Below are 23,648 nucleotides of genomic sequence, written 5' to 3'. Positions count from 1 at the left end.
GTGCTGAGTAACTGAAATTTCCAGGCTATTCCAGTGGTTTATGGGCACAATGGGATCAATTTTATCTTTAATTGGAAGATATCCTACAAAATTTAAAAACATGTGTTTTATACAAATATGGCCTCAGAAACACTTTTGATCATACTGCAAATTTGACATGTCATTGAATCCATTTATTACCAGTATTTTTTGTTGGTACTAAAAATTACTGCATACATAATGTGCATTATCAGTAGCTAGAATGAACAGCATCCTGCCTTTGAATATTTGCCCAAATAGAAGTTCTTGCTTTAGAAAGGAAGACTCTCCTATGATACTGCTGACACGGAAGATTTATTTGGGAGAAACACTGCTTAGTTGCTTTGTCAAGTTTTGATTTGTACACCTGGTTTGCAATTCCTGCGTTCCAGCCTACTGCTTTCAACATTTGCTCTGTATTTCTCTTTATTCTTGGTATACTGAGTTGGAAAATGATGGACCATTCAGGGAGGGGATCCTTAGAGTCCAGCAGACTTGGGCTTCCCTCCCAGCATCTCCCTTTGCCTGCTGTGTAACCTCAGGTAAAAGACTTAATTTCTCTGGTCACAGGTTTCTAATCTTAAAGAACATAACATATGTTGCGCTTTACTGTGAAGATTAGAGGAAATACATCTCAAGCAGCTAGCCAAGGACCAAGTCCATTTCATGTGTTACCAAAAGCCAGGTGCCTGTTGCCAGTGCCAATCAAAATAACAAGGACTGTGTTTCAGGGTGAAAGAAAGAGGTGTTTAACCTGTTGACAGATGGGAGGGTAACAGGCCTGGGCCTCAAGGAGTACTGCTGTATTGAATGAGGATATTTTGGGATATATAAAGGGTCTATACTGAAAGGAGAGCTAGACTGTTAATTTCCAGAAGGAAACATAAGACCTTGAGGTTCGGGGCCGAGGATTATACATTCCTCCTCTGCTTTATTCTCTGGTTGTCTGCACAAGCAGTTAAGGAACATCGCAGTATGCACAATAGGACTTGGGTAAGTGGGAAGCCAGCAGTCTAGGCCGGAAGCATTAACAAGATGTTCTGATAATATGATGGTCAGGTGGGCTTCCATCAGCCTGGGGGCTGCATGCAGTCAGCAGCTATCTTTGTCCCAGGCCTGGAATTGCTGCAGATGGAATCCCTTGGGACAGTACTGCCCACCAGTGTGTCATCCATTGGAGAAGAAAATGACTTCATGAATGCAGTAGTGAGAATCTCTTAGGGCTGGCCTGGACCAGGCCCTCCTTTCAGTGAGTTAAGCCAAGGGAGGGTGGCTGGGGCCTGGTGCCTGATGTCTCCTCATCTGCATTCAAGCCCTGTGTTGAGGCTTGGTTCCACATGCGTGCCTTAAAGGCTTGCTATGATTATTACAGTCCCCATGTGAACCGGGCTTCAGTATCCTGAGAATCTGAGCTTGAATATCCTTGCCTCAGTGCCCTCAGACTCTCTTTGATGCTTAGGATCTTCCCCGACCCTGGCTTTGCTATCCCTACTCACCTTCGATGTGCTTTCTTTTCATGCAAAAGCCTGGCTTAGAAATCATCCTATCTTCTTGTCTTTATCAAAAATCCTTTCTATCCGAATGTCTATATGACATTTCCTGGCTTTTTTCCACTAGCAAGTAAGTCTTGAGGAAACACAACTCTGGTCCTATACCAAAGTTGGTGATTTCCAGTTAAGCTTAGCTGAATATTCCTCCAAGTGGATCCTTAAACTCTGCGCTGGTGAGTCACTTGGTAGGTAGGTACTTAAAACAAAGTCCCAGTCCTTCCAGACTACTGAATCAGAGCACTTAGGGGGCCAGGCAGGGTGTGCTGTCACTCAAACTTTCCAAGTGACACTCTACCCTCCAATGACTGACTATAAAATAAAGTGTGTCACTTCTTTTTCCCAGTTGATTGAGATATGATCCATATTTTTAAAAAAGCCTGCATTGGTATACAAAAAGTGCATATAATGAGTATATACAGCGTGGTGACTTTGGATACAGCTGTACACTCATGTTGCTATCATCACAGTTCAGGTACTAAACAAATCCACAACATCTGTAGGGTTTCTGTGTCCATTGTTGTATTTGTTTTTGTTTCCTTTAGTGTGTGTGTGTGTGTGTGTGAGAGAGAGAGAGAGAGAGAATACAACATAAGATCCTCCCGCTTAACATATGCTTAAATTCTGCCTTTTTAAGAATAATCATAGGGTCTGGGGTCGTGACATAGTGGTTAAAGCCATCACCTGCAACTCCAGCATCCCATGTCTGTGCTGGTTAATGTCCCAGTTGCTCTACTTCCTATCCAGCTCCCTGCTAGTGTCCTGTGAGAAGCACCAGTAGATGACACAGTTGTTTGGGCCTCTACTACCTGTGTGGGAGGCCCGGATGAAGCTGTGGTGCCTGGCTTTGGCATGGCCCAGCCCTGGCCACTGCAGCCATCTGGGAAGTGAACCACTAGATGGAAGACGCTCTCTCTCTCTCTCTCTCTCTCACTCTGTTTTTCTCTCTGTCTTTCTCCTTCCCTCCCATCCTCCTTCCTTCCTTTTTATAACTCTTTTAAAATAAGTAAATAAAATCTTTTTTTAAAATAAAAAAAATAATCAGGGCTGGTGCTGTGGTGCAGTAGGTTAATCCTCTGCCTGCAGTGCCAGCATCCCATATGGACGCTGGTTCTAGTCCCAGCTGCTCCTCTTCCAATCCAGTTCTCTGCTGTGGCCTGGGAAAGCAGTGGAAGATGGCCAAAGTGCTTGGGCCTGTGCACCCGCTTGGTAGACCTGGAAGAAACTCTTGGTTCCTGGTTTTGGATCAGCCCAGCTCCAGCCGTTGGGGCCATTTGGGGAGTGAACCAGAAGATGGAAGACCTTTCTCTCTGTCTCTCCCTCTCACTGTCACTCTCACTGTAACTCTCCCTGTCCAAAAAAATAATAATAATCATGAGATGATATTTGAAAGACACATGGCTGGATACATTCTACTTTGCAGGGCCTCACTGGGTAAGATGAGGTCCTCTCCCACCTAAATTTTACATTTCTTTTGTGCCTTTCTTCTCTCTTCTATTTGAAAAAGAGCAGTATTGTGTCTGAGACATGGAATCCCCAACGAATTTCATTGGTTCACTGAAGACCTCGTGGTTGTGCTTTTTCTAATCACTTAGTGGTTTTCTGTCAAACTAGATTAGCCTGTGTTCCAGAGCAGAGCTTCAGGTTCTTTGGCTTGCAGTTCATTTAATAATGTGTGTGTTTGCTTCTATTGTATGAGCTGATGTTGAAATCTCTTCTCCCTGGTGAGTTAGGGGTTACCTGCTAGGGATCTTGAGTACCTGTTGTTAACAACCCTTGGGTGAGGCCAATGCCTTAATTTTTACTTATATAATAGAAGTCATCCATCAACTTTACAGAGCCTTTTTGATATGGTTGATGCTTATCGGTGTTCACGAAATAAATCCCTTTACCCAACCTGTGTTTTAATTCCAAAGAAATTGCCCTTGGCTATGTTCTACAGTCAATATGGAATATGTTACCCTGCTGGTGGTTTGGTTTTATTAGGGATTTCTGATCCTAAACCAAAAATGCCTTGTGTTGTCCCTCTTTGAGATTTCAGTTAGAATTACTACTTCTGTTAAGTGTAAATGTTCAAAAAATGCTTTCTAGTGAAAACAACACAGCTCTCCATTTTTGAGCTTTTATTATGTGACCCAACTATCATGCCCCTTATCACAGGCCATTTTACGTGGAAGATTCTCGGTTCACCTTCACCAGAAAATTGTAAGATTATCTCATGTTATTCTTTATAGCAGACAAAAACCAAACCCTAGAGGGGTTTTAAATAATGGAGCCAGGTTCAAAATTTTGCTTTCTCATTCCAGACCTATACAGGGAGTCGTAAAGAACTGCTGCCTAACATCTAGTAACTGTTTTGGTCAGCAAGTGTTAATCCTCTGCTGTATAATGAATCACCCCAGAACTCATTGGCTGAAAATCCTCATGGGATGCTGATTTGTCTGGAGTTTGGTTGACCTCAGCTAAGCTTGTCTACACTTGATTCCAGACAGTATTTTGGGTAAAGGTAGACCACGATTCCCATTTTGGGGCAATGGCAAAAGAGTAACAGCTTTGTAGGGCATGGTTTTCTTGTGGCTACTAATAGCAAGGAAAGAGAAACGGCTAAGGCTTCTTCGGGATTTGGACTAAATAAGACACACTGTCAATTTCACCTGTACCCCATGGGTGAAAGCAAGTGAGACAAGACCAACCTCAGCCTTAAGAAGTATAGAAATGAATGAAAATCCTGGGAGAGGGGTGTGAGTGAAAATATAACAACAATGACTAATCTACCAGATTCACTTTCCTTTTATTTATCCATATCAGCAAAATGTCATTGGAATCTGGGCACAGCATTAAAAGAACAGTATATATCTATACAATGTAACAGAATTTTTTATATGAGTTATTAAAAAGTCATCCTGTCATCATTTCAATATTTGTATTGTAGAAACCTTATTTATAAAGGTATAGAGACTTGTATTATTAGAGACACAGGGACTCTATAGACTGTGGTTATTGTTTAAAGATGCATATGAGGGCTGAGCCTGTTAGCTAGTAGGTAAGATGCCTGCATCCCACACTAGAGTAGCTGGGTTCAGTTTCCATCTCTTGACCCTGACTCCAGCTCCCGACTCCAGCTCCCTGCTAATGTGCCCCTGTGGCAGCAGTGGTGATGGCTCAAGTATTCAGGTCCCCACCACCCACATGAAAGGTCAGGTTTGCATTCTGGTCCCCAGCTTTGGTGTGGCCATCCCCCGTTACTACAGGCATTTGAAGGGCAGAGAGTGAAACAGCAAATGGGAGTGCTGGCTCGCCCTCTGTCTCTCTCTTTTCCAAATTGGGTGGAAAAGTGGTTATGAAAATATGGATGGCAATGACTACAATTTGATAGAGAAATACCTGTTGAAGTTAATTCTTTCTTCAACTATGTTATATATACCTTGTAAGAGAAACATGAAATTAGTGTATTGAAAATGGTCTTTTATTCAAAGCCAGTTTTATAATGTATTTGATAGAGCTTTGACTATAATCCTGTTGTTATAAATAGAACCACAGTTTCTCACTGTGCAACTTGTCTTAAAGGTTGCCATTGTCTTTGAATATGCAGTCTCCATTTTTTTTTTCTCGGTGTAGATACCTGAGCAAACAAAAATCGCTGAGAAAGTGGCAATCGACTTTTCCTCCACTTCTGACAAACTATGACTACCCTAGCCTCACATCAGAGGGGTGCTGATAAATCAGCTCTTAAAAACTGAGAAAAAAGAGAACAGGCTGTGATCCATAATATTTGCCAATTTCTACAATGTAAATATTCCCCTGATGACCACTTTCCATTTAGCAAAGGCTTAGCAATCAGCTCACAAAAATGCTGCAATAAGCCAACTCCCACAACCCTCTTCTACTGTAAATACTATTTGTTCTACTAAGTGGTTTCTTATCCCGTTTATTTTCTACTAATTATCCTTTCATATGGCCTGAGTTTATTTTCACACACCATCAAAACAAAAAGCCAGGCTTAAGTGATTTTTCGAAAACCAGTGTGAAAATATGGCACATGTAGCTTTGAAAACAAGCCATTGTGTTTTCGATGTGCATGCAGATGATGTATTGTACAATAGAAGGTAGCATAAAAAATTTGCAATATGTCATTGGTTGCACATTCCTCTTGATATAAGCAAAGGAATGAAGATCCTCTTTGAGCTTCAATCCCAAGGTTTCAATGGATGAAAAGAATGACACCTTGTCTACCTTCTGATTCTCTGAGATGAGCTGTAGGAAATCTAGAAAACTAATCCTACTGCTTATGCTGAAGATTGCTCTCAATATAATAAGTGTTAATGTCTTTTTGCTTTTTGCGTGTGAGTGGATATGGATTTTAATGGAGAAATAGAGCCTCCTCTTTTGACAAGTGTCACTCAAAAGGAATGAGACCGTTCTTTTCTTTAACCTTTAAGCAGCCTCACTATTCTGCTGTTGTAGCACAGCAACGACTCCAAAGCTGAGTGATGGCAAATAATTTCTGTATTCTCCTCTCCCATTCTCTTCCCACGAACCTGGCCCTACACAGAAATAGAAAAGCTCCTTCATTTCTATCTTGGGCACGTTAGAGTCTTTGAGGGACTTCCAAGGATAACTGTGTGTCAATTCTTTTCCCTAATTCATTTAGTTTAGTTACTACTCAAGATAGTGCACTGTAAGCCCTGCCTTGGATGCTGGGAAGGATAAAAAAAATTGATCATTTTAAAAGTTATAGTCTAATAAGACAAAAGTCTGACCTCTCTTCTCATTTTCATCATATTGGGAGGAAAACGATGAGCACTTCGAGGTCAGTGCTATGCTTTCACAGAAAACAAATTAGAGGTTTCTGTAGTAGAGGCATTAAAAGTCAAAGAAGTCTTTCTATAAGAAGGAGCATTAACTAATGAGTAAGATACTGAGGTGTAGAGGTTAGGAAGGCATGAGCTAGTTTTCCTGATTAGGAAGAGTCGCAGAAGTAAAGGTCCAACAGTAGAAGAGATAAACCAAGAAATAAGAGTAATTCAGTTTTACTGCAGCTTAAAGGGAGACAGGAAGATAGCCAATGAAAATTCAGCCTTCCAAAGGCCTCAAGCACCCATGTGGTTTTGGATTTTGAGGTACTGCATGTTGACAGCTGAGTGAGGGCACATTTTGAAAAGCTGATCTTGCTAAGGAAATTCCATCATCCAATGGTTACCGTCTTCCACTAGGGTCAGTACCACTTATGGACTAACTCAACTGTAGATGGATGGGATGTTTCCACTATGTTAGCTGACTCTCCTGAAATGTGGGTGACCTCCATTAAGAAATGAGCCCTGGCCCTGGCAAAAAATAAGTTAAAGGGAATAAATCGACAAGTCCAGTGTCACTCTTGCCCTCATAGGCCTCCATGAGAGGAATCTGAGATCTCAGCCACTTTGGAAGCAAACATAAGAAGGTGCTAGACAACCTAAGACTTGCCACCTCCATGTGACAGAATGAAGTGATTGCCCAGTTGGCTTTAGTTTCGTTTTCCTTGTCTTATTCTGCTTAGAACTAATGAGAACTCTTTGCAGGGTGTCTTTCAACAGCTCCAAAAGACCTGAGTTGGTTTGTTCCCATACCAGTGCATTGAAATGGAGCTTTTTAAGTGCAGCTAAAACATTAAGTACCATTCACATATTTTTTTCTCTCTTTCCTTAACTACACAAATCCCTCAGAAAATACGATTTTCATGTCTTAATTGTGATACCCAAAGTGTCTTTTATTCTCAGCATGCTTGAGATAGCAAAGTAATTTTCAAGCTGAATGTGATTGTCTCAGACAGTCATGATTCAAATATTTAATCTAAAGAGAAAATTCCCAGAGTGCTTCTCTCATCATTTCTCAGTTCTGTGGAGAATAAAAACCTCAACTTTTTATGAGCTGATATTATTTCCATTATTGGTATTATGCTGTAGGCAAATAGTCTTCAAGAGACCATGTCTAGTTTCCTTGTGCTTAGCGAGTTAGGCATTACAAAGGCCCAATCTGGCCTCCACAATAAGAGCTGCTGCTACCTTGTAATCTGTAGAGAATTTAATAACAATCATTTCATTTTATACAAAGCAGCCTTTAAGCTTTAATGCTGGATTCTTCATACATGCAAAGTATCTTTTTTCCCCCCATTGTAGGCCTATTTTACTCAAAGATCAAATTTCCTATAGGTTGGTTGCCTTAACAAAATGCTCTCAGGTGGCCCATGGCAGGCTGTTAAGAATCTATAGATTGATTACCTAGGGATCCTGATGAAAGGAACTTACATAGCAAGCCACTGGAGTCACTTTTGAGTTTTCTCATTACCTATTCAGAAGAAAATGTTGCAGATTAACTCTCGTTTCTAAATTGCTGGTATTTTAATGTATCCTAAATAAATAAATGGTACATCTAAATGAGTTTTTCTCCAAGTGTAGTCTTCATACCTCCTACGTATAAATCTCCTGGTGAGATTAAAAATGCAGATTCCTGGGGCACTCCACAGCCTCCCTGAGTCACAATTTCTAGGGATAGGAAACCAGTAATTTATATTTTTTTCTTTTCTTTTTTCTTTTCTTTTCTTTTTTTTTTTTTTTTTTTACTAAAGTCATTGATTCTTCTACACCCTGTGTTGAGGCTTATGATCTCTGTTGTTGGCAGTTTCGCTCTTTAATTTTATTTGCACAAATACGATATATTAGGGTACTTCAAAAATTCATGGAAATTGAATGGAAAGTTGTTTACTTTGGCCCAAAACTTTTGGAAAGATATTTCAAAATACACACTTGCCATGAACGCGTGAATTTCTCCCCGTATGGATGGCTTTCAAAATTTTCTGCCCCAAAATGTACTTATTTTTTCAATTTTGTTTTCCGTGAACTTTTTCAAATTGCTCCCCATCAGAATAGCCTCTCCAGAATTCCAGAGAAAGATATCAAGCTTGAGACTGGTGCAAGTTCATGATTCTCCAGCTGTTTACTAATGTACCCCTGAGCTTTCCAGTTATCTCACAGGACCCCACAGATTTTACATTTTCTAGGAAATTATAGTGCTACTCTACATCTATCTACTAGTTTCTAGTAATTTGGTTGCCAGCTGAAGATTTTTCCTACTCCTTGCTGCTGGTTTTGTGATGATGGATGGCTTTGTGCAGCTGAGTTTTTATCAGTTGCTGAAAACAGAAGCTTGGATCATATGCAAATCAATGTGAAATGAGAGTAAGAATATTGATGTTCAGCCTGATGCTGACATTTAAAAAGTTAGATAGTAAAATTATTTCAGATATTTTATTTTGAATAACCTCTAATAAATTATGTGTAAAATGGGATGACTTTTATATCATCTTTCAAATAATATGTTTTTTTTAATATCTGCCAAATTACTGGAACACACATAGCTCTCAAGGCATGTGAAGTAACCACTTTCATGAATGGAGATGTGATGACTTCTTTGAACCTCACATGTACAAATACTACTGCGACAATCCAGTGCCACATGACCTTACCAAGTTTTGGAACTTAGGTTTAAGTTATTTGTGGAAAGAAATTACAAACACAAGTCTTGGTGACTGTAAGGACTGTGTCTCTTCAACATTGCTTCGTAGATCATAATCTCATTAAGGGATTCCAGAGCAGAAGTGTGGCTGCAGAGAAATGCTGTTCAGGTTGGCAAAGGAGTTAATTATCCTCATGGCACTAAAATGGTCTGATTGAACTGGACAGCAGGAAGCTTAATTCTAACCTCAACTTTGGCCCTAGCTGTGTGACTTGGCCAAGGTTGTAGAACTTGTCTGTGTTGTTGAGTTTTTACCTGAGTCTTGCCTCACTAAAGCAGGGAAGGAAAAGGGTAGTTAGGCAAACACACATACACAGAAATCTCTAGCTGCCAGAAACTCGACTGTGTTTTCTGTGATTGTTTTTATTTCACCATCAACTATTCTGAAATTACGTTCTTTTACCATTCCTGTTACATAGATGCCCCATGAAATAGAGAAGTGAAGGTAACACAGGTCACCCAGCACCAGAACGTAGGTTCTATACTCTCTTCAAGAGTAATAACTAAGGGAGGTTGTGTAACTCACTCTGAAGTGCCCAGGGTAAGGTCCCAGCTTCCTTTCCTATTGGTTTCCTGCTAATGTAGACTCTGGGAGGCAGAAGGTGATGCCTCAAGTAGTTGGGTGTCTGACACTTAGGTGGGAAGCCTTGATCTGGTTCTTGGCTCCAGCCACACACAGTACTGGCTATTGCAGGTATATGGGGAGTGAACCAGAGGATGGGATGTTTTTCTCCATTTTTCTGACTCTCTCTGCCTTTCAAATAATTAAAAATCTTTTTGAAAGAGTGATAGGGCCTGGGTTTGTAACACAGAGGGATAATCTACCTCTCAGGTGTGGGGAGCAGGGCCCATCTCCCGTAACATGGCAGGGCCCATCGCCTGGGAGACAAATAAGTACCAAGACTGTGGACAAATAAATACTGAGGACAAGTACTGAGATTACCGAGACTAGACTAAACTATTGGAACTGCTAAGAGTAACTGTATGCATCTGATCTCCCACCATATGGCGCTGAGTGGGAGTAAACAACTTCCGCACAGCTGCCTCACCAATTTGACTAACAAGCTGCAGGAGCTGATCCTGCCCCTGATTGGAGGAGAGCAGCATGCTCAGCACGTGGGGAGAGAATGCCAGCAGAGTTGGGATTGGTGGAAGAGGACTATAAAGGAGGAGAGAGACAACATGCAGGAGGAACATCTGAGGAACCCCTGAGAGAGCCGGCCAGCGGTGTGTCGCTCCTCCGCGGAAGCAGGGGAAGTAGCTGGGGTGCCGCCCCTCCGCAGAGGTGGCACGGGGAGGGGGGCGGCAGCTAATCCGGGGAGGACCAGGGAAAGAAACAACAGCAAATCCGTTGCCGCTCCTCCGCGAGCCTGTGGAGTGAGCGACATCAGGATGCCAGCATCTCATATTGGAGTGTGGATTTGAGTCTCCACTGCTGTGTGTCCAACCCATCTTCCTGCTAATGCATCTGGAAGGTAGCATGTGATGGCCAAGTACCTGGTCCCCTCTTCCCACGGGGGACTGACCTGATGGAATTCCTTTCTCTTGGCCTCCGCTTGGTCCTTGCTTCCTTGGCTGTTCTTGCCATTTGGGGAGTGAACCAGCTAATAGAAGCATGTGCGCATGCTCTCTCGCTCACGTGCTCTCTCATTCTCTCTCTCTCTCTGTCTCTCTTCTGCCTGTCACTGTGCCTTTCAAATAATTAAGTAAATTTAAAAATGTATATAAATAAAAGACTGATGAATATGTTGAATTAAGGTCTTTGATAGTCTTCAAAATAAAAAAGTAAAATTGAGTGGTTCATTCATGTGTAGGTCTCTGGAGAGCAGCATCATAGGGAGTTTAATTCAACAACAGTGTCCCACAGGGCCTGGAAGAGATCAGGGTTGTGGCCTAGACCAACTGTTCACTCCGGAGCCAGCCTGCTGCTCCGTCCCTAGGCTCATGTCATCAAGGCAGCAATAAAGTGAGCTACTGGGGCCACACAGCGTCTCCACCTCCACCAGGCAAAGAGACCAAGGGGAAGAGGTCTGATGAAGGACCAGGCAGGCAGCTGCTGTTTCGTTTCTCCCATTTGCCGGCAGCTGTCCTCAGTGTAGTCCTTCATTCTCTACCAAATCGCACTTTGCACAGACAACCAATGAATATCGAAATCAAGCTGTGCTTTTACACAGGAAAATCCTCTGACTCCAGGAAAATAGAAAAGGGATGAATGGCACTCCAGGTGTGAGAGGTGAGGGGGAAGTGGGAGAAATCATCAGTCCGATGACATGAGCAGTCAAGTGACACTGGAGCTTGACAAGCAGTCCCAGGAGGTCACGTTCGAGCATCTCGTTAAGGCAGAAGAGATAGCGTCTCATTCAAGTTTCTGTGCTTGCCTGGAAAAGGCTCTGTTGGCTTTAAGTGGAAAACAGGCCTCTGTAGGAAGTTTCAGGTTTATACCTGCAGTGTTGGGATTAGTATTTTAAATGAAGATTCTGGAAAACCAGAGGCATCCTCTTGGCAGTTTATAGCACATTTTTGAGGCAGGGAAAGGAAAGATGCACTGAGGTTATGGGTAATGAAATGTACATCGTCTTTCTTGAGGGCCCAGGGTAAAAAGGGTTGGGCAGAGAGCAGCTTGTCAAGTTACGCTCCTGGCTTTAGCAGCCACCCAGCAGTCTGTTCAGAATGTTTCTGGACAGATGCCCTGACTGCTTAACCACTGTCCTTTATCCACAGTTTCCTTGCGACCTCACTGCTTGCATACAGATCTGATTGAAAGATTCAGAGACACTGGAAGAAAGCTCCGTGATGCTCCTGCTGGTTCAGTGGTGCTCCTGCTGGTTCAGTGGTACTCCTGCTGGGTTCTTTCTTTGTCTCTGTCAATCAAGTGGCACAGGGTCTTCAAGTGGGGAATGAAATGGTGGGTGTGGCTATGGCAAAGGTGTCAGGATCCGCAGTCCTGGGTTCTAGTCCTGGTGGGCCATTTTCTGTCTAATGATGCAGACTCCTCCAAGCATTCATACATCTTGTCTGCAAAGCAGATGCACCTCACAGGGCTATGGCACAAGTAAAATTACCAACAGCAGGAGCTGCAGATGCTGGCCTCCACCTCTGGCTAGCAGTATTAATTCTAGAGCCAGTCACTGAACCTCTCTAGACCTCAGTGTCATTGCAAATGGGATAGAACGAGGGATTAAATGAGATAATGTTTACCAGGAGCTCACTGCAGAGCTTCTTACATAACAATCTATACTAACTCAAACTGTTTTTATTTACCACTGTACTTACAGTGCTGATGGACTGTTTCATAGATTTCGGAATGCAGAACACAGCCAGACCCAGTGTATGCCTAGATAACCTTGTCTTCTGTTATCAGATGTATCTGCTGCCTAAGTTAGGTTTTTTTCATCTTTCTCCTAGACTTTCTTGAGGTAGAAACCTGGATTACAGAGCACTATGTACAAGCTACCTGAGACCAATTTTCTTAATTTTATTCCCATTGCTACATATGAGAGACGAGAGAAAGAAGCTGTAAAATCCAAGTCTTTCTCCCCTCCCCTCCCCTGCCCTTCCCCCCTCCTCTCCCCTCCCCTGCCCTTCCTCCCTTTCCTCTCCCCGCCCCCCCAGACCCCCCTTTTTTCTCTATTAGTTAAATTGAAGTTCGCTTCCTGAAACACCGTAAAGGACTCCTATCTTGTTAGAGTTCTGAAATATTTCAACCCGAGCTTCTTGATAGCCCTTGTTTTCTCCCTCCTGCCTCCATCCCCTAAACCTCAGAAAGCAATTTTTAAGACTCCACATGAAATGTAAGAATGAATTACTGCAATCCCTCGGCAGCCACAGGGATCACGTTCCTTCATGAAAAGTTGCGTGGTTGGAAAAACTGTGGTAGGAAGATCAAGGCTTCTAATAAAACAGAGGGTTGGGGCAGAAGCAGTAGGAGTGGCTTTGAATAATTGTGAAGCCTGGTTGATAAAAGTTCCAGGAGGATTGGCTTCTAAACAAATGGGATTTCTTATGTTAAAGCCTTATTAAAAGGTTGATGCCAGTCTTTCTTGTTCCTTTATAAAGAATTATTTTTTCTTCCTTTTTCCTTTCCATATATTCAGGAATTTTTTTTTCATATTGCAAAGGATGATTAAAACCTTGAGATAGATGCTTCCATATGCTCTGATATCTAGATTGTACCTCTTCTCTGAGTTATTTTCCATCACTGTTCCAAAGTTTAAAAACTGGCATGGACTGTCTTTGAATTGAGAAGCGCATTTGTGGCTGCTTGTTTTTTGGTTTCCAGTAACAAAATGGTTTCTAATGGCTGAAAATGTATGCCACCTCTCAGGATCCTTAAGCTCTCATTTTTCTGGAGATAGTCTCTCATGAACAGGTTTCCCAGAAATAAATATCCTGTCTGCTAGGGTCTGTGAAGTCATTGCCCAACCTCGCAGTCAGCAGGAAGAGTAAAGTGTGTCAATTTTTTCCTTCTTAGTGTCCGTATTTCTGTCTGGACATGCAGGATGCAATGTTTTTAAATTTGAAACTGTTTTAAATTTCATGTGAAAAAAATCTAGAGCAGTAAATTGTGTCTGCAGCAGGGCCAAGAAGTAAATATTTTTACTTTGAGAGCCATCAGTCTCTGTCAAATGCTTATCTGGGCCACTGAAGGGAGAAACAGCCTTGAGCAATATATAAAGAAAGGGGCGTGGCTGTGTCTCCCTTAAACTTTATTTGCTAGAGCAGGGGGCGGGAGTGGATTTCACCCCTGGGTCTTAGATCCAAAGACCCCTGATCCACATTATTTCCTACTCTTACGGCTGTGGGGCTTTGTGGGAAAGGTGGATCAACACAGCGGCATCTCCTGTTCAAATCCTCACATCACCATTATAGCTCTGAATTAATTTATTTCCTTTTTGAACATATGTACTATATAGTATGCCACAGTCTCCGCTAATCCCTATGAGACTCCCAACCCTGTCTGCTTGATTTGCTAGGGATATTTATGTGGCCTCTGTCAGACTAACACACTGTGGCTCTGACTTAAGGGCTACAAACTGAACCATGCCTATGCATAATTACTGGTATTTTTAGCTTAAAAATTCTGGTGGGCCAAAGTTTAGAAGCAGCACTACAGTTAGAAAGAAATTGCCATGTGCTCAGCCCATGATTCAATTGGTCCTGTTTGATGGGGGAGTGCTTTAGAAGTTGTGCGTATCATCAGTGGTGTAGGACAGCCAGGAGTTTAATGCTTGGCCCAAACTAGGAAAAATAAAACGTCCAGCAGTGAGTGACGCTCATGTAGGTTGGGGATTCGATCCTGTGCTTTTCAAAATATAGAACACACACATTTGGAATCGCATGACAGGGCACATCTTCTCAAACTCTGGTCTTGCAAGATTTGCATCCCAGTTGGGAGAGGCAGTTGGGAGTTGGATGTTTGTGACTGCACTAGCACTGCAGATTCCTAGGCCCACAGGGGTTCCCAGGGTTTGCATCTGTAAAGGGACCCCAGGTGTTTCTTACACAGTATGAAATTTGCAGAACTGCTCCTGTAAAGTGAGTGCAGGGATTGTACTTTCCTGTTTGTTTATTGGATGCAATTTACATTCCTTTCGAACAGAAAAGCAGCAGGATGCATCTTTAGGTCCCAGTCAATTGCATGTAAGAACCTTTATTCCAGATGCGATTAAGCACTGATGAAGAGGTTGCTTATCTGTGGTATAAAGGACTCCCTGCTGGGTCTTCTGATAACTGTGCCGCCCCATGGCCAGCCATTAACCTCTCTGGTGTCAGTATTCTTACCTGAAGGCATAAATGCACACTTTCCTAAAAGACCAGCAAGTTCTCCTTGGAGTCAGAGCACTGACTTTGAAATTCTCTCGAAGACCTTCCTTTGTTGGAGCATCTGATGCTGTCAGACCTGTCAGTGAAAGGAGGAAAATCATTCTGTCTTGGTGGTTCACTGTTACTCCCGCAGAGCAGGACGTCCCACCATCAGCTGCACACTGGTGTCCTTCAGGGGGTGCCTTGTAAGTCCCTGATGTCCAGACTCTGCTCCAGATCAACTAAATCCAAGTCCCTGGAGTAGGGAACAGGCCTCCACAATGCGAAAGCTCTCAGGTGGTTCTGATGTACAGCCAAGGCGAGGAGAGCTGTGCTGGGGCCACATGGGCTGAAGTGATTACAGAAGATGCTGGGCATGCCAACTAAACACGCACACATGGTCTCAGCCCTGGTCTTCAATTCAGTGTTCTAATCCACTGAGCCTGGGACGGGTCCTGGGAATCTGTGCTTTTTTGTGTTTGTTTATTTGACTTTATTTGCCAGACAGAGAGGAAGAACTGCCACCTGCTGATTCATTCCCCTCTTGTGCACAACAGCCAGAACTGAGCCAGAACAGATCCAGGAGCTGGGAACTCAATCCCGGGTCCCCGACATTAGTGGCTCAGATTCTACTCTTGGCCCCATCAACTGCCGCCTTCCATGGGGTGCATTTGCAGACAGCTGGAATGGGGAGCGGAGTTAGGAATCAAACCCAGGCCGTGCAGTGGAGGACGCAGGTGTCCCAGAAAGCGTTTGAAATGCCAGAGTAACCAGCCAGCCCGGCATCTGGGTTTTTAAAAAGCAACCAAGGTGGTTATTAAGGTCAGATAAACACCACACCAGAGAATTGCTTAATGAATCGAGCATTTTATTTTTTTTAAGGTGAACAAATAGAATGTATTTCATATATACAGATATAGGAGCACAGTGATACTTCCCACCCTCCCTCCCACCCACATTCCTCCTCTTTCTTTTCTTCTTTTAATTTTTACAATGATCTATTTTGTTTGTTTACTTAGTGTACAGTTTATCTTATGAGTATAAAGAATTCAACAAATAGTAAGAAGAAAAAGTTTTGCATTTATTCTTGTGATTCAAAATGACTTTATCAATAATTATACAATTAAGCACAATGTGAAGTTCTTGGTTTTTCTTTTGTGATCCTAGAAACATTCTAAACTTTAGGGTTTCACATTTTGCCATTTTCGTTTCATATGTAGCTATCATACATATATGTAAGAGAAAGGGAACAGAACAGAGAGCAGACAGAATACGAACTCGCAGCCAGCCTGAATTTATTCAGAGAAAAGGAGCTTGCAGAGGTCGACCAACTGCCAGCTCGAACACAGAACAGGTAGCAGAGGGCCCAGACTCCAGTAGGCGGGGCCTTTTCCTGTCTAGGTGGGCTAGGAGTTGGGGTGGGGAAGGCAGCAGACAGAGGTGAGCTTCCCTACGCAGGTTCTTCAGGTTTGGCTCCCCGGCTTCCGAACCTGGGGAAGAATGCAGGGAGTGCGGTGGGGACAGTACAGGATATGAGACTGAATCGGCCTCTTGAAGGAAGACAGGGCCAATGAGGATCTAAAATGGCTAAGGCTTGTGTCCTTGTTCCATCAGTATATGCTTTGTGTCCCTTAAAAACGGGCATATCCGTCATCATATAATATGAATGCGGGATTTATGATGATGACCATAAGGTGAAAAAAAGGTTATATTGTCATGTAGATGGTATAATTCAGTGAAGACAGTATTTATAACTCCGAATAATGTGATGATTTTTATACTCTGCATATATTAACTTCTACATCTAAGAGAAAACATGGGAAATTTGACTTTCTGTGTCTGGCTCTCCATGTTCATAGACTTACATGGGCTTGCTTGTCTCTGTTCCTTATCTGAAGACAGATGTCTGGTTAGCTATTGACATGTGAAGCTCACCTTACCAATTTAGGGTCAGGCGCCCTAGCACATCCTGTGACTGCTGTGCTGTGAGCACTTGAGGAATTCTTATTGTTGGCTGCTTTGAAAATTTTTGATGCTTCCGGTGTACTGAGTGTTTCTGAACTAGACTTTGGATAAGTACAACGTTTTGTATTCATAGCCACTGTTTGCTGCATAATCTGGCTTTTCATGCAACAGTGCCTGGAGGGAAGTAGGAGGAATAGGAGAAACACTGTCACTTTCCAGGAGAGAAAAGCGAGCCTGAGGCAGAGAGCTGGGAAGCAAGGGCAGTGGGAGAAGGAAGAGGAAGCGTCTCCAGCAACTGCAAGGTCACAGGAGCTGTCAGTCACGTCCTGTGTTACCGCCTTCACATGTGAAGTCCACACATCTTGCGTTACGCCATGTGTGGATCAAAAATGAGGAAGTTCTATCGCAGTTTCAGAATTAATCAGCCCTGACCTGGGCAGTACAAACCAGAGTTTTTAAACAAAAAGCTGCAACTGGTACTTACAGCTTTGAAAAAGTGTTCCTGACTTCTGGCCTCCACATTCTCATTAGACGTGAGACTCAGATTGGATCATAGATTACCGATAAACAGCCTGTGGGCTGTGCATCTGTGAACAGACTCTCAAGTTTTGGCCACAGCATTTTAGCTTTCACCTTTCATTTTTTTTTTAATTAAATGCAAGACATGTTTAGTTATCCTTTTTTTTTCCTCTAACATTTGTCCTGTCCCAAGATCTGGTATAGGATACCGCAGTGCTTCTAGTTCAGGATGAATTTTTAAAATGAGTAAGTTGCCAACTTTGAAAGAGTAAACTTCTTGATGTAAAAGATTGACACGTCGGGGAGATTGTTTGGTGCAATGCTTAAGATGCCTCTTGGTACCCCCATGTTTATAAGACTGCCGGGTTTAAGTCCTGGACCCTGAACTGACCCAGCTTCCTGCATCCCAAGAGGCAGGAGGTGATGGACCAAGTGGTTGAGATCTTGCTGCCTTGTGGGAGACCCAGACTGAGTTCCTGGCTTTGGACTACGGCTTAACCCAGGCTTGGCTGTTGCAGGCATTTGAGTTGGAAATCTCTGTCTCTGACTCTGCCTTTTTTTTTTTTTTTTTTTTTTTTTTGGTTAAAGATGCAGATGTCACTCTTCCCCTGAAAATGTAGATAATCTGGCAGCAAGAGCTTTGTGTTCCCATATAATCATATTAAGCTCCAGCTGAGTTACTGATGCACCTTTAAATCTGACATGTGGTCTCATTCTGCCCGAGTCCCCTCCATTCTCTGTTGCCTCCAAGACTACAGGAACTATAACCATTACTTGACATCTTTTGTAATAGCCAAGAGGCTATGGAACATTTGTTCTCATAATGCTATAAAAAACAAAAGACAGGAGATGGCCTAGAAAGATAGCATGTTTCCACATAAAAATTTAGGTGAACAACTCATTACTGTCATTCACATGGTCTTCCTAGCCCTTGTGGTTCTTTTGGTTTGAGATGTCTGGGGGAAAAGCATTGTGGGTATTTGAGATGTGGTGTTAACCAGTCAGGCCAGAGACAGTGTGAAGATTTTGCAGACTGAATCTATCATGTTTTCTTTTTATACCTTCATTTACCAAGTGCAGGATTTCTGAGCCCTGGACCCTCAATCAATAATGTGGGGATTGTGTGCTCTCTTCCTTCCTTTGACTCCGGTCCTGGGAACCCAGACTGCAGCATGAACAAGAACATGGGCTTTGAATCTGAAGGATTTAATTGCAGACTCAAGCTTGACCGCTTAGAAAGGTTAGGATTTTGCTCCAGTTGTTTGATCTCCCTTTGTCTGCATTTTGTTTTCACAAAATTTTACCAATAAATAGGACCTTAGAGGGTTGTGCTGATAGACAAAGGAGCTAATACATGTGAAGAGCTTAGAGCAATTCCTGGCATATAGTGGGTGTTTTGTACATAGCACTCACTTTAGAACCACCTTAGTAGCCTCATAAAAAGGCTTGTGCACACAAAATGCTTCGTAATTGTGAATCACGAATGTTCCAGGGCATGTGTTTAGCCTAGCAGTTAAAATGCCCACATCCCATATCAGAGCCTCTGGGTTTGATTTCCAGTGCTAATGAGAATCCTGAGAGACAGCCGTGAAGGCTCAAGCAGTTGGGTCCATGCCACCTACCTAGGAGACCTGGATTGAGTTCCCTGCTCCTGACTGTGGCCCAACCCAGTCCTTGTTATTGTAGGCTTTTGGGGAGTGAACTAGTGGACAGGAGATCACTTGCTCTCTGTCTCAATGAATTACAAAATAATAATTGTGAACTTTTCTGCATAGTAAAGAGTAACAGGGGGTACTATTTTGTGAAATAGATTGAGCGTACTTTATGTGGCTCCAGGGGAAAATTCGGACTACGTAAGTGAAAGAGCAAAACAGATGCTGGTGCAGTGTCACTTATGCTTTTCATACCTCAGAGGTGGAAAGCAATGGGGTGTGTTGCTTGGAGGGAGATGGGCAGCCTGTCTCTCATGGTGTTCAAGCAGACACTGGATGATTGTCATTAGGGACATAGCAGAGCTATCATCCCCATTGGTCACTGCAAGCTACACATGACTATATAAAGTTATACGAAATGAAAATTTATTATGCATTTCAAGTACAGATAGCAATAGCCATAAGGGACCAGCAGCTCTTGTATTAGCACATATACAGAACATCTCTATCATTAAATAAAGTTCTGTGGAATACACCATAGCTATTCACATTCCGGAGGATGGCCTGCACTAGACTTCGGAATGTGGTACTTGGAAAAGTTCTTCCCAGGAAGAAAGAAGGAACCAGGGTTCTGAGTGGTATGAAGTGTACCCATGGACTCCTGGATTTCATGTCATACATGAGTCCAGGCAAAGCACCATTCTGAGTCTTAGTTTCCCAGTCAGTATAATGAAAACTTGCCATAAAGAATGGTGATGAGTATTAATGGCTAAAATTAAGGGGCCATTCATTGTGGTGTAGCCAAGTAAGACATATCCTGCAATGCCAGCTTCCCATATTAGAGACATGGTTGGAGTCTCCATTGCTCCCCTTCTGATCCAGGTCCCTCCTAATGAACCTGGGAAAGCAGCAGAGGATGGCCCAAGTACTTGGGCCCCTGCACCCACGTGGGAGACCGAGAGGAAGCTGCTGGCTCCTGGCTATAGATCAGCCCAGCCCAGACTGTTGTGGCCATTGTGGAGTCAACCAGCAGATGGAAGACCTCTTTTTCTGCTTTCCCCTCTTTCTCTTTCTATGTCTTCCAAATAAATAAAAATAAATCTTTTCAAAAATTCAAGTTGAGTTTCTGGCAGAGTTAAGAGTCTGTGGAGTGGGTTCCTTCTTTCAGGAAAAGGGCAGGAATCAAAGACAGCCAGCAATGTCAAGTACAGCAAAGCAACCACTTGCTGCAGAATCCTTCCAACACCAGCAGTTACCTTCAGTGAGCATCAAGCTAAATTCCATGCACATGTTATCTGATTGAATTCTTGACACCATACAGTGAGATGGCTGCTCACACTGAGGATACTAGAGCTTAGAGAGATTACATGATTCACCCAAATTTGTAAAGGAATTCCATGCAGAATTTGATTGCAGCTGCTTTCAACTCAGATTGATTGCAACTTATAAAAGTTAATATATATAGGATGTTATATCTTCACAGTGATGAAAGCAATAAACTTAAGCATCTATAAATTTGCAAGAGTCTGTGCATTCAATAGTCCTGAAAGGAATAACCCCAGATTTCAAATGACACTCCACTGGGGGGTGGGAATGGAGGTAGGGGAGAAAGGGCTAACTTTTATGGGGAATTTGCAGAAATAGATAAGAAAGTCTGTAGTTAGAGGCCTGTTGCTGGTTTCTTATTGGTATAGTTTGTTGTTTTGATGTGTGCAAGGATATGTTAGTTTTATTCCAGGCTCTTGTCTCACATGAAGATAAGTTTACTACATACAGACACCTATAAGGTACACAGTACAATAACAAAATTTGTTAAAAAGGAGAGAAAGTGAACAAACAAACACACCTGAATGTGGGTTGCCCCAGGCAGAGAAATACCTGTTACGGGTGGGTCAGAGGGCTGCCTGAAGGGAGGAAGGGTAGGGGGAGAGATAGGGCACCTGTGTATCACCTCCATCCATGGTCCCTGGTGAGAGAGAAAGAGCCTAATCCCCCTACCCCAGTGTTGGCCCCTTTTATGAGGTCGGGGGCAGAGGGCGGTGCCCTACAGGTGTAAAGCCAGCTGGGAATCTTGTGACAGCTGCACAAGTTCCGCGGGAGCTTAGTTTCTGTATTTTCATGGCATCGTCCCTTAGGTACCAGATGAAGAAGCTGAATCCTCAGAAAGGCAGCATTTTCATTGGCAAGCTGGAGTACAGAGTTGTATTTCAGGCCTGGCAGTGACTTCCAGCTAATGGAGACCTATCTCGCTGCCTGCCTGTTCACCCCACATCAGTTTCAGTTTACTGTTTTTCCATGAATCTGGTTTGTTCACGTAATAATTGAACGTACCTGAGCCATCACAGTCTAATGGCCTCTCAGTTTGAAGATTTAAGTCAATTTTTAAACTGACACATAGTAATGGTACATACTTGTGGGATACAGGGTGACATTTCAATGCATGTATATAACATGTAAGCAGCTTATCTATGGGTTCAGACATAAATCGTCTATGTTGAAAACATTAGGAATCCTCTCTACCAGCTGTTTTGAAATAGTCAATGAATTGTTGCCAACCATAATTACCCTACGGTGGTGTGGAACATTAGAATCACTCCTATCCACTTGCACCCTGGGCTCATTAGCCATCCTGCCTACCTCCTTCCTCCCCCACCTCCTTCCTGGGTTCTGGTTATCCCTAGCAATTAGAACCTTTTTTTTTTTAACAGCACATACATATGCATATATAGACACCATATAAGCACATTAGTACATCTTTACATGCAGTCCTAGTGGCTATTTAATATGTGGAGAATTTTGGAAGATTAAAATGCCTTGTTTAACAACGGATATTCAGTAACTTGCATGGCTGATATTTGGACCCAAGTCCCCTTACGCCAGGTTCTTTATGACCTGTCTAGACTCCTGTTTACAAGACACAGTGAACAAAATCTTTGGAGGTTAAGGTCACTCTGGCCTTTCTCAGACAGATGTAAACATGCCACAGCTGTGTCTCCTCTTACCAACGACCTTATAAACTCTTAGTGACAAGAATTGCATCTGTAACATTCATTTTTCTGTGTCTCCCAGAACGGTACATAACACAGAAAAATTCAATCTTGATTTGCCTAGTTGAATGGTGGGAAATCTTTGAGGGGGACAGAATAACCAAGAAATGTTTGCTATTCAGCAGCTTCCATCAGTGGAGCCTTGTCTGTCTTGGAGAAGCAAAACAAGTTCTCATTCTGCATATATTTGTTATTTTAATTATTGATAGACATCTGCATGAAAGGTGGAAGGGGATGTTTGTTTCCAGAAAGATAACTAACATTATACACAAGGCAGAAAGCACCAGGTTGATATAGTGCCGTCTGCCATGTTTTGGTTTTATTTTGTTGTTGAATTCCTAAAAAAATCTATGATTACATTCCTTTACTTTTAGGCAACGTTCAGCTGTTGTGTTGTATAGATGAATCTCCCTGCACTAGTCAATGCAGTTTCTCTGTTAAACCAGCCAAGTAGAAAACTCCAATCAGCTACACAATTGCTTAGTTAAAGAAGTGTTACTGCATCCAAACAATGAGGATGAAAATAGCTTTTGGCAATTGCATTCTTTCCAAGCTTTCTGATTCTTGTTTGTTGTGCAAAAAGAAGCCTAAGGCTAGACATCTTGGTGTGCCTTCTGGAGGTATAAATATCCTTGAGCTGTGGATTCCTAGTTACTTTTATTTAAGTTCCACCTAAATTAGAAGGGAGAGGGTCAATTTTGTTTTAGATTTTAGATCTTGGAAATTGAGAAGTTTTGTTTTAAAAATGATAGAACGACAGATTATGAAGAACTTCTAATGTTATACAGTGTACTTCAAAAATTAGTGGAAAGTTGAATAAAAAAATTGATTTTGGCACAATTGAAATGCATGTATAGTTTTATATGAATTTTCTGTGGATTTTATATGAATTTTTGGAAGACTCCTACTTTTTTTTTTTTTTTAAGACTTTATTTATTTATTTGAGAGGTAGAGTTACAGACAGAGAGAGGGAGAGGCAGTGAGAAAGGTCTTCCTTCCATTGGTTTACTCCCCAGATGGCTGCAATGGCCAGAACTGCACCAATCCAAAACCAGGAGCCAGGAACTTCTTCCAGTCTCCCATGAGGGTGCAGGAGCCCAAGGACTTGGGTCGTTTTCTACTACTTTCCCAGGCTACCAGCAGACAGCTGGACTGGAAGAGGAGCAGCCAGGACTAGAACTGGCGCCCATATAGGATGCCAGCGCCGAAACTACTGTGCCAAAGTGTCGGCCCTGACTCCTACTTTCTAGGTTAGTTCCTTTGTTTCACTGCTGGTTTCTCACAGAGGTATTAAGCATTTATTAAGTAGATTTTCTTGTCAGCAAGTTGTTTGCGTGCTATTTTCAGGGAAGATGTTTATTCCTTCAGTACTACTCCCAGGATTGGGTATATGTATTTTCAGATATTTTTCTTTTTTAAAAAATATTTACTTAGTTATTCCAAAGCTAGAAAAAGAGAGAGAGATCCTCTATCTTTTGGTTCACTCCCCAAGGGGCTACAATAGTCAAGGCTTGGTCAAGCTGAAGCCAGGAGCCTTGAACTTCATC

The 23,648-nt window shown here is 42.4% G+C and overlaps 1 protein-coding gene and 1 long non-coding RNA gene across 8 annotated transcripts in view; both read left to right on the top strand.

Annotated features, from left to right (window-relative positions):
• Positions 1-20,135, top strand: part of LOC149124314 (uncharacterized) — a 74,452-nt gene extending 54,317 nt beyond the window's left edge. For 2 of the 6 annotated variants that reach the window (XR_016214217.1, XR_016214216.1), the window contains exons 2-4: positions 11,838-11,949; positions 18,483-18,642; positions 19,937-20,135. This is a non-coding gene — a long non-coding RNA (uncharacterized LOC149124314). Of the gene's footprint in view, positions 1-11,837; positions 11,950-18,477; positions 18,643-19,936 lie in introns of all 6 variants that reach the window. The other 4 variants (XR_016214215.1, XR_016214214.1, XR_016214219.1 and 1 more) reach the window with 2 other exon arrangements.
• Positions 1-23,648, top strand: part of TAFA1 (TAFA chemokine like family member 1) — a 566,674-nt gene that overhangs the window by 367,167 nt on the left and 175,859 nt on the right. The gene's annotated exons all lie outside the window — the stretch shown is intronic.

The sequence above is a fragment of the Oryctolagus cuniculus genome, chromosome 10 (assembly GCF_051225735.1).
Source record: "Oryctolagus cuniculus isolate XC-2025 breed Fujian yellow rabbit chromosome 10, ASM5122573v1, whole genome shotgun sequence".
Classification (NCBI taxonomy): Eukaryota; Metazoa; Chordata; class Mammalia; order Lagomorpha; family Leporidae; genus Oryctolagus; species Oryctolagus cuniculus.
The sequence above is the reverse complement of the archived record's forward strand: the minus strand, read 5'-3'. Positions and strand labels throughout refer to the sequence as shown.